The sequence below is a fragment of the Nannospalax galili genome, unplaced genomic scaffold (genome assembly GCF_000622305.1).
Source record: "Nannospalax galili isolate Female #2095 unplaced genomic scaffold, S.galili_v1.0 scaffold1191, whole genome shotgun sequence".
Lineage (NCBI taxonomy): Eukaryota > Metazoa > Chordata > Mammalia > Rodentia > Spalacidae > Nannospalax > Nannospalax galili.
This window is the reverse complement of record NW_008330570.1, coordinates 1,118,904-1,129,792: the sequence shown is the minus strand read 5'-3', so window position 1 is coordinate 1,129,792 and position 10,889 is coordinate 1,118,904. Positions and strand designations below refer to the sequence as shown.

General features: G+C 38.3%; 1 protein-coding gene across 6 annotated transcripts in view; it reads left to right on the top strand.

The window, feature by feature from the left end:
* The window catches only part of Ncoa1 (nuclear receptor coactivator 1), a 306,946-nt gene that overhangs the window by 70,123 nt on the left and 225,934 nt on the right, over positions 1 to 10,889 (top strand). For 4 of the 6 annotated variants that reach the window (XM_029553833.1, XM_017802170.2, XM_029553837.1 and 1 more), the window contains one exon: positions 8,961 to 9,096. The exons of 1 other annotated variant lie outside the window; for it this stretch is intronic. The gene's annotated coding sequence lies outside the window, so the exon portion shown is untranslated. Of the gene's footprint in view, positions 1 to 7,086; positions 7,193 to 8,960; positions 9,097 to 10,889 lie in introns of those variants that run through there. One more of the 6 variants, XM_029553819.1, reaches the window with a different exon arrangement.

The following is a 10,889-nucleotide window of genomic DNA, read 5'->3' as shown; positions in this document are numbered from 1 at the left end:
CTTGACAATTTGTCTGATTTTTGTTATGGGATAATGCTAGCTTCATAAATGAATTGGGATAGCCTTATTTATTTCTGGAAGAGTTTGTGTGATGTTGGTATGTTTTTTTCCCCTTAAATGTTTTGTGGAATTCAGAGTGGAAGTCTTGGAACTTTATTTGTAGGAATGTTTAAAAATTATTAACTTAATTTCCTATCTGTATCAGGAACTGTTCTTGTTATCTGTTTTCTTCCTGAGTGAATGTAATAGTTTATGTCCAAATTGTCAAGGACTTGGTTTTATCTGGGTTGTGGAATCTGTTGCCAGGGTGTACTCATGATACATAGTCACTCTGCACCTTGCTGCCCCTCTGCAGCTTTGCTTTCTATTGATTTTGCTGTCTGCAGCTGTAGTTAATTGTGGTCAACCATAGATTGCAGCTATTAAATGGAAAATTCCAAAAATGAACACTTCATAAATTTTAAATAATACACTGTTCTGAGTACCATGATGAAACCTCATGCTATCCTATTCTGTTCTGCTCAGGACATAAATCCTCCTTTTGTCCAGTCTATATGGTATATGCTACCTTCCTGTTAGACACTTAGTAGCTACTGTACTTGTGTCTATATAACCTTCATTTTACAAAGTGGAGGAGTAGTGATTCTGGCAATTCAGATGTGTCAAAGAAGCCTCAATGTGTTTCCTTTAAGTGAACTAAAGGTTTTTGACTCAGTAAAGAATAATAATTGTATGCTGAGGTTGCTAAGATCTATAGTAAGAACAAGTATTCTTTTGATGAAATTATGACAAAGTATATTAGTTGTCTCATTTCTGCAATAAAATACCTGAGAAAAGCAGTTTAAAAAAGAAAAGGTTTATCTTGGCTTACAGTTCCAAGGGATATCATGGCAGGGAGGGCCAGTGATCTTGAGTCCATACTGAGGAATCAAGAGAGAGATGAATGCTTGTGCTCAGCTTCCTTTCTCCTTTTATTTAGTCTGAGACCCCAGCCCACATTTAGGGTGAGCCTTCCTATCTGATTTAACATAATCTAGATAATCTCTCGGAGTCAGGTCCCAGAGATGTGTTTCCATTCTATCAAGTTGGCAATCAAGATCAACTGTCACACACAGAAGAAACTTGTGCTGGCTTTGCTCTCATACATTGTGTTAGTTTTCCATAGCTGTGACCAAAGTACCTGAGCGAACAACTTAACAGGAAGGATTTATTGTAGTTTGTGGTTTCAGAGGTTCCAGACAGTCATGATGGGGGAGTAACATAATGAGTAGTTTAATTCCTGACAAATAGGAACCAGAGCAGAAGATTAATAAGAAGGGCCCAGGGCAACATACAACATACAACTCCCAAGGACGTGACCCCAGTGATTACTTCCTCCAAGGCCCCACCTGGTTCATAGTTCCACAAATTCTAATATAGTCTCTTCAGATTTTTAATACATCAATGGATCAAACTATTCATCAGGTCAGAGTCTTCATGATTTGATCATCTCTTAGAAATTCCATCAATGACACACTTCCAAGAATGCTTTCTAAATCTCTTCATTCATACATATACATATATATGTATATGTGTGTATTCATGTATTATATACTTATATAAATGATTGTTCTGTATCACGATTTGTCAGTGTTAAAATTGTTGATGCTTTGGGCCAGACCATTCTTTGTTGTTGGCAAAATGACCATCCTGTGTCTGCTATAGGATGTAAAAATTTTTTATTTTACTTTTATGTGTATGAGTGTTTTGCCTGCATGGATGTAAGTGCACCACATGCATGCAGTGCCCTTAGAGGCCAATAGTGGGCATCAGATCCCCTTGAACTGGAGTTATAGAGGTTGTTAGCCACCATGTGGGTGCTGAGAGTGGAACCTGGGTTCTCTGGAAGAACAGCTAAGCTATCTCTCCAACCTGCACTACAGGAATTTTAGCCACATCTTACTAGATGAATAAGAATAACTGCTACTTCCATTCCTGATTGTGACAACCAAAATTGTCTTGAGACTTTGCTAAAAATTCTTTGTGTGTATGTTTGGTTAAGAACTACTATTCCATATTTTAAAAGGCATGTATCTTTAACATATTACTTTTGTGCTTGAAATAATATGCTACTTCATATGTCCTATGATATACTTAATGACATTGTATTCCAAATTTTACCTCCCATTTTATGCTACATTGGTATACTTCATTTTGTTTTTTATCTCTACATTACACTGTTATTATTTTTTGCTTAGTAAATAACCTAAAGTGAACAAAAATAAGAGGCAAACTGGGGAGATAGCTTGGTGGGTGGTTAAACATTTGTCACCCAAGAATGAAGACCAGAGTTCAGATCCCTAGAAAACATATAAATTCTGGGTGGACGTGGCAGCTCACCTGTAATTCCAGCCTTGGAAGGCAAAGACAGGGGATCCCCAGAGCGAGTTTTCCAGCAGGAATAACCATATCAGTGAACCTAGGTTTGATTGAGAAGCCCTGTCTCATTGAGTAAGTTGAAGATGCATAGAGGATGATTCCCAACATCATCCTCAGGTTGCCACATGCTTTTGCACTCATGTGCATGCACACCAACACACATATATGCCCACACATGTAAACATGCATACCACAAACACATACACACATACACAAAAATGGAAAATAGAGAAAAACAAGAAGGATAAAGTCTTTTATATTTAATACTTCACCTTTCCAACACTCATTTCTTTTCGTAAATACAGGTTTTCACCTGGTATTATATTCTTGCCTCAAGAACTTCCTTTAACATTTCTGGTATTTGCAGGTTCATATTTTTTGTTGATTTTGTGTGTGTGTGTGTGTGTGTGTGTGTGTGTGTGTGTGTATTTCATACAGAACATCCCAAACATCTTTATACCTGCATCCCAAGTGGCATCTGCCCCCCCTCCGCTGGTACCCATATGCTCTGTCATCCCTGTTATTGTCCACTGTGTTGTGGCCCCCAGCCATTTCCCAGTGCAAGTCCATCCACTGAGTCTAGTCAGCCTATCTAGAGTTTCTTGTTTTAGGAAGATCAGCTCTTCCTCATCTAGTAACAATCAGTTGCCAACATTCCTTTAGATAAAATTGGGGTCTGCTCTTCATTTTCCCAGTTCTATGCTGGGTTACTGTGTGGGTGCCTCTTGGGCCACCCTGGCCAACAATTCAAAGGAAGGTATCCCGTCTGGAATTGTTTCTTGTTATGTAGCCTTTAGCTATACACATGGACTCTTAAAGAAATATACCGATCACTTTAATCTTTGGTTATAGACTAATCTGGTCAGAGGGACTTAAAGACAGTTTTTATTCTTTGCCCTCCAAGGCCAACTAAGTTCCAGGGGACTATGGAACGTATCTCAAAATGTTCTGTAACTGTGGTGAGTCACCTGTCCTCGTGTTCAGGAAGGCCATGGAGACCCTATCAGATGGACTTGAACCAGTGTCCAGTCTACAAAGAAGAGGGTCAACTCAGAGGAAACATTTCCTCCATGCTTCCAAGTGAAGCCAGCCATGGTTGACCAGGACCTTTGACTTATCTTCACGTAGATGGAACTGATAAAAGAAAGGAGCCAGGGGCCCCTTCCAAGCCCATGTGACCCCTGAGGAACAGATCCTCAAATGACCTTAAGAATAAAAATAAATTGGTTTATTTGGGCCAACTATAGGTTCACTTTACTCCCAGCACTCGGGAGGCAGAGGCAGGCAAGTTCATGGCCAGCCTGGTCTACATAGTGAGTTCCAGGACAGCTGGGGCTACAGGGAGACCCTGTCTCAAAAAGACCAAAAAAAAGTATTATATATAGTTATGTTGAAATCCATGATAGTTTCAACAATCTAATCATTTCTGATTTTGTTAACTGCTTTATCTCAATAGAGAGGTTTTTGTTTTTTTTTTTTTTTTTTTTTTTGGTCTCTCTGTAACTGGCCTGTAACTTACTATGTAAACCAGACTGGTCTTGAACCCATAGAGATCCACCTGCCTCTGCCTCCCAAGTGCTGGGATTAAAGGTGTGCACGACCATGGCAGGTGAGGGTTTATTTTTAAGATTTATTGCTTTTTAAAATGTATGTGTATGTATGTGTGTCTGCACATGCACAGAGGTCATAAGAGGGCATTGTTGCCTGGAGCTGGAGTTTCAGTTGATAGTGAGCCTGGTGATGGAGGTTCTGGGAGCCAATCTCAGGTCCTAAGGGCAGTAAGCACTCAATCACTGCGCAGTCTCTCTAGCCCCAAGAGCTCTTTCTTCTCACTATTGTGCTTGCCTTATAAGTTTTGACTTACACTTAGGATCCTGTGCAGGGGAATAAAGAAGATGTAGGTAATGCTCCTCTGCTGCTTCCTCTGTAGGGTCCTCTGTGCTGCAGGCTGTGCTGGTGTGTCAGGAGTTGAGCTGGGTTTGTGTTTTGCCATCATTACCTTCAGTGCACCTCTGGCTTCAGATTTTTCAAGCACTGGGCTTCTGTTTCCATGCATCTAGATCATGGCATGTAATACTATATGCCTTTTTCTCCTGCTGCCTGTACCACCCTCACCTTTTAGCAGTCTTTGCACTATTGTTCCACAGAGGAATTTCATTTTATGCAGTTGCCCTTCTATTTGTTTTGTTGTGGAATAGAGTGGGCTTTTGTTTTGATCTAGACTGAATTATAATTAGGCATTGGGGTTTGGGCTTCTTCAGCATTCCTAGTCTCTCCCTTCCTTATAGAAGTCATATTCTGCCATTTATGGTTATTCCTGGACAGGAATATCCTTCCCGTCCCCTAGCTGTAATAGATCTCTCTTGGGATTGGTGCAGGATCTTTACCCATTACGTTTTCCTGTTCCTCTCTCCTAACAACAATATTCTTTATGTCCCATGGCTGAATATTTTTCCAAACTACACCCCGTCCCAGGAGGTATAATAATTTTGCTTCTATTCTTCCCCGAGGCAATGGATTTTGCCTGAACACTTAAGTGAAAGGGGTTTCTTTTGTTTTGCTTTAGGCAAACCTTCAAGCCTCTTTCCTAAATTCTTCTTGCATACTGTCATATTGATGTATGGCTTCTCTGACTTCCTGTCCTACTTGTTTTTTGGTGTGGGTGTGTGTACTTGGTGTATGTAGGTATATGTACATGTTCTGGTGCTTGCACCTTACTGATTCCACCATCTTCTCAGCCTTTCTTGTCCTGTTTCTAATCTTTCTTAGGAGCACCTATTTGAGACATGTGGATCATCTTCCAGTTGAGTCCTTGTGTCTCCAAACTGACATACTAGATTTTGAAGAATTTGTTAAAATTTTAGCTTGTTCCTTCTTATACTGTTATGTGTTGGACACTTCTTTTTCTGTCATCTGCCAAACAGTTTCTGTATATTGTCTTTCCTTGAAGGAGCTTATTTTTCCAAGAGAGTAAAATTCACTTGGAATTTTATTAGAATTACTTGGTAAGTAATAAATTTACTTGTTCGCTCCATTCTTCGTTAGACTAAGAGGAGTTTTGGCCTTACAGATATGATTCCTCTCACCCTCCAGCAATGAGATGCTTTTGTGGCTTTCTGCCTTCTATGTGAAAATAGAACTGTTTGCAGTTTGTATTATTTACTTTTCTGTTACTGTTCTAAAATACCCTGACAAAAGCAACATAAGGAGGAAAGGGTTTCTTTTAGCTTATTCTTCTGGTTCCAGAAGAATAGAGCCCATCATGGCAGAAAAGACATAGCATGGGGGCAAGAGCAGGAAGCTAGCTGGTCACATTTTCATCCAGAACACAGCAAGCAGAGTGAGAGAACAGAAAGTAGGTAAAGCTATAAACCCTCAAAACCTACTCCCAGTGACACACTTCCTCTAGCAAGGTTCTACCTCCTAAAAGTTCTATAATCTTCCCAAACATCACCACCCTCTGGGGACCAAGTGTTCAAACTCATGAGCCAATGAGGTACATTTCTCACCCAAAACACTACAGAGTTCTTGACAAGGTATGCTGCTTCAAATTTCTGTTCTTGCTGACCCCTCTATATTTCCCATTTTCCTTCATTTGCCTCTTTACCACTTCATTGAAATTTAACCTGAGAGACTACTTTCATGAAGCCTTTCCTGGTTGCTCCAAGTAGAGCAGAGCATTCCTTGGCCTTTACCTCTTGTATAGTATATTTCATTTTCCTCAGACCCATTGAAGCCAATCCTTAATGAGGCTGGGCAGCTTTCATATATTTAAGCCTGTTACTTGGAGAACTGTCCCTCTATTTTCAGATGGGATTATAAATGAGCTTGAAAGAAAAGACAAAGTGATAAGAGAAGGGAGTTCATTTATTGATAGAATAAAAATTTTGAGATTAATAATTATTTTGTATGGTGTATGTGTGTATGTGCACATATTGTGTGCATACTCGCACATGAGTCATCATGTGGAGACCACAGGGTTGGGTGTTTCCTCCTTCATTTTCTACATTATTATTATTATTATTATTATTATTATTATTATTATTATTTGAGACATGATCTTTTCACTGAACCCGACTCTCTCAACTTAGCAATACTGATTGGCCAATGAGCTCTGGAAATACACTTGTCTTTGACTCCTGCCATTTGGGTCATAGCTGCTCACCACTGTACCCAGCTGTTTCATGGGTGCTGGGGATCTGAACTCAGGTCCTCTTGAGCTATTTCCCCAGCCCCAATTTAAGATTTTTTTTACATGTTTTACTGTTTTGTTTTGTTTTGTTTTTTGTCTTTTTGAGTCAGGGTCTCCCTGTAGCTCCAGCTGGCCTGGACTCACTATGTAGACCAGGCTGGCCTCAATCTCACAGAGACCCACCTGCCTCTGCCTCCCGAGTACTGGAATTAAAGCTGTGCACCACCGTGCTAGCACTACACATTTTAAATTTAGACATAGACCATAAAATTATGCATTTTAATGGGGTAGAATTTTTAAATTTATTTTAATTGATGCATAAAAACATAAAAAGTGTACATATTTATGCAGTACCATATGATTTTTTCTGCTTTTGTGTGTGCATGTTCATGTGTTTGTGGGTACATGTGTATGTGGAGACCAGAGGGCAGCCTCTGCTGTTCTTTCCTTAATTACCATATACCTTGTTTTTTCAGACAGGTGCTCTCATTGGCCTGAAGCTTGCCAGATAGGCTAGAGAGGCTTGCCATCAAACCCTAGGAATCTGCCTGCCTTCACCTCTCCAGAATGTGATGTTTTGGTGTATGTATACATTTGTTATGTAATGTTTGTATCAGGTTAAACATAGCTCTCTCCACAAACTTTTTATCATTTCTTCATGGTAAAAACATTTAAACTTCTTTGTTCTAGCATTTTGAAATATATACTACATTGTTGTATCTATAGTCATACCACTGTGCAAAAGAACATAAGAATTTCTTAATCCTATCAAATTTATACCTACTGCTCAATCTTTCCCCATCATTCCCTTCCCCTGTCCTTCTCAACCTCTGAAAACCACCATTTTACTCTCAACTTCTATGAGATCAAGTTTTTATATTACATATAAGTGAGATTATTCAGTACTCATCTTTCAGTTCCTGGCTTGTTTCAATTAACATAATTATCTTTAGTTCCATCCATGTTGTCACAAACGACAGGATTTCAATCTGTTTTATGGCTGACTATATTCCATTGTGTATGTGTACCACATTATCTTTATCCATTCATTAGTTGATTGGCACTTCAGTTGTTTTCATTTTTTGGCTATTATGAATAGTGCTGCAGTGAACATGGCAGTGCAGATGTCTCTTTGATATACTGATTTCATTTCCTTTGGATATATACCCAGAAATGGAATTTCTGGATCATATGGTAGTTCTATTTTTAAGTTTTTGAGGAATCTCCATACTCTTTTCCATAATTTGCATTCCCAGCAAGAGTGTACAAGGGTTCCCTTTTTCTACATCCTTACCAGCACTTGCTCTCTTTTGTCTTTTTGATAGCAGCCATTCTTATTGAAGTGAGATGATGCCTCATTGTGGTTTTGATTTGCATTTCCCTGTTTATTAGTGATGCTGAACATTTTTTTCATATGCTTTGGCCATTTGTATGGAATAAAGGACAGCAGTGATAGAATAAATAGATAGCAGTGATAGTGAAAAAGCAGAGAGCACTGTTGACAAAGGTAGGAGAGCAGGTAGTAGCATTTTGAACAAAGCTGATGAATGTCAGTTGTGGGAACCAGAGATAGAATTAAGTAGCCCAAGTTCCTAAATTGTCTGATAGAATGATTGTCTCAGGAGCCTGATTCCCTGTCTTTGTGATCTGAGAGAATTGTTAGTAAAAAGCTTATCCCTAAGGGCTGGGAATGTAGCTCAGTTAGTTGTTAGAGTATTTGCCTAGCAAGCAAACTTCACCAAATGTAAGCCATTAGAACTCACATTTCTTAAGAAGGCTTTGCCTATAAAGTCCCTGAAGTTTGATGGTTATTTTGTGGTAGAGTAGAAACATACAGCATTACTATTCATTTAGTAACTACAGTTAGTTATATCCCATGCCAATGGCCCAGATACAAATACTAGTCATGGTACTAGGTCCTTTTCTGTACCAGAATTATTTTATTCTGGAACTCATGTTTCCTCTTATTGTTTAATTTTACTAAAAACAAGGTAGAGGCCACCACTACTGAGGTGACTTCAGGAGCTCTAAATGAGCTGATTGTTTTCAGCCCTGTGTCTCTTTGGGACACCAGTACAAACCCAATTTGCTGTGTATCTCCTTTGAAGATCGACCTTTTTTGAAAAAGCCAATTGGCCTCTCATCAACTTTATCTATTTCTCTGTTATACCTTTAATCTTTAATTTCTTTTCCAACTACAGCAGTGATAAGAATGTGAACTGGCATTTCTTAACCAACTAGAACATCTAAGAATCTTTGTATGCTTGTAAGGAAACAGTGATGTGTCATGGTTTCTAAAAATCTGTAATGATTTTAGTGGCCTAAATGTGTCTTCTTTCTTCTTCTTTAGATCTGTCCATACTGATGGAAATGTAACTGTCACTGACTCTGATGATAAAATCAAGGACCATCAGACAGGATCACACAGTAGGACACTTTGCTTCCAAATGAAGGCACCAGCAGTTAGAATTTCTGCTTAATCTAAGGTATTTGAGATACAATTTTACTTTAATGTGGCTCCTTCCTAGTGATTTTATAATATTGATTACTATTTGTAGATTTTGCAAGCTTAAAAGTTCTTATAAATTGGATGTGGTGGTGCAGGACTTTAATCCCATCTGAGGGCCAAGCCAGGCAGATCTCCTTGAGATCTAGGCCAGCTACATAGTGAGTTCCAAGCCAGCTAGGACTACAGGGAGACCCTATCTCAAAAAACAAACAAGCAAAAAAAAATTCTTATATGTTAGAGTGGTTAGCTTTTACAGAGGAGTTCACCTTCTTTCCATGCCCTGCCTCACCCCATACCTCCAACAATCAAAAGAGAAGATCCAGATTTTTAAATTTATTTTTTATTAAAAATATTCTATTATTTTTATTTTTTATATAATTTTTGTTCAATTTTTTTGTGTCTTTCATACAAAACATCTTAATCATCTTTATGTCCCCTTCCCCATCTGTACCCTCCCATAGCCCTTCCACCAGATTTCATGTGTTCTGTCATTTATGTTAAGGCTTATAGAGTCAAGTTAGTGTACTCAGATGTCCCTCAGTGGAAGTTCACCACTGGGGTCTAGTCAGCCTATCTGTAGTCACTGCCTTAAAGAAGAACAGTTCTCACTCACTCATAAGTAATCAGTTACCAATAGTTCTTTGACTAAGGTTGGGGCCTGTTGCCCATTTCCCCAGTTCTGTGCTGGGGTTGTCTGAGTTTGCATGGGTCTTGTGCATGCCTACTCTATTGCTGTAGGTTCATATGACCAAGGTCCCAGGAGCCTGTAAAACTCTCTTTCCATATGGTCATGCACTTCCTCCCCTATTCTTATAACTAACAAAGCATGTCAATGATAAGAAATAAATAGATTGAGTGAAAATTAAGATTCAGTAAACTATGCTAGAATTGGAGTAGGTAAATGTCATGTGGTAGTCCTGGTACACGTCTGTAATCTCAGCACTTTGGAGGCTGATGCAGGGGCATCCTTAATTTGAAACCAACCTGTTTATATAGTGAGATATCTCTTTTCACAAAATAAACAGTAGTAAGTCAATTAAATGATTATTTTATTATATCATAATTCTTGAGATTAGCAGCTAAATTCGGAATTCTAACAGCCTACTCATATATCATGAAACCTTAGTGATTGTTCTGTGCTTTAGTTTGAAACTTTTCTCTCCTTTTCTCCTAAGTTTATTACTAAGGGTTTTCTAACCACCAAAAAGTGTCACTGTTTTTCCCCATAGGCTATCCCTGTGGGATCTTTTGGATCCGATAGATTAGTTTCACTTGGAGCAGAAAAGCAAGATATGCAATTAAAGACCCAAGTGACTCTTCTAAAACATGGGCTGGATCCCCACTTTAAAGACTGCATAAGACAACTGAAAAGACAAAGGAAATGTCATATCAAAGGAAACAAACACAAAAGTAGTCATCTATTTTTCTAAAATACATATAAATTGCAAACAGGGTAGAGTTATTTAGGTATTTTATTTAAAAAATAATACATATATATATATCCTTAATAGTTAGTAGATGTGAAAAAGATTATCATTGAAATCTACCTGATGACTTTATATCCATGCTCAGATGCCAAGGAGCTCAGAAAGTAACCGACTGTGACTAGTAATAATCAGACATATAGAGATTAGAAATGTATGTGCATCTTAGTGTCAATTGTATTAAGAATGAATTTTTCTGTATGAAACTGTATTTTAATAATAAAATGGAGATCTTTTTTAAAGTTTAAAACCTCATTTAATTTTATGTCTTAGAGGATTTAGACAG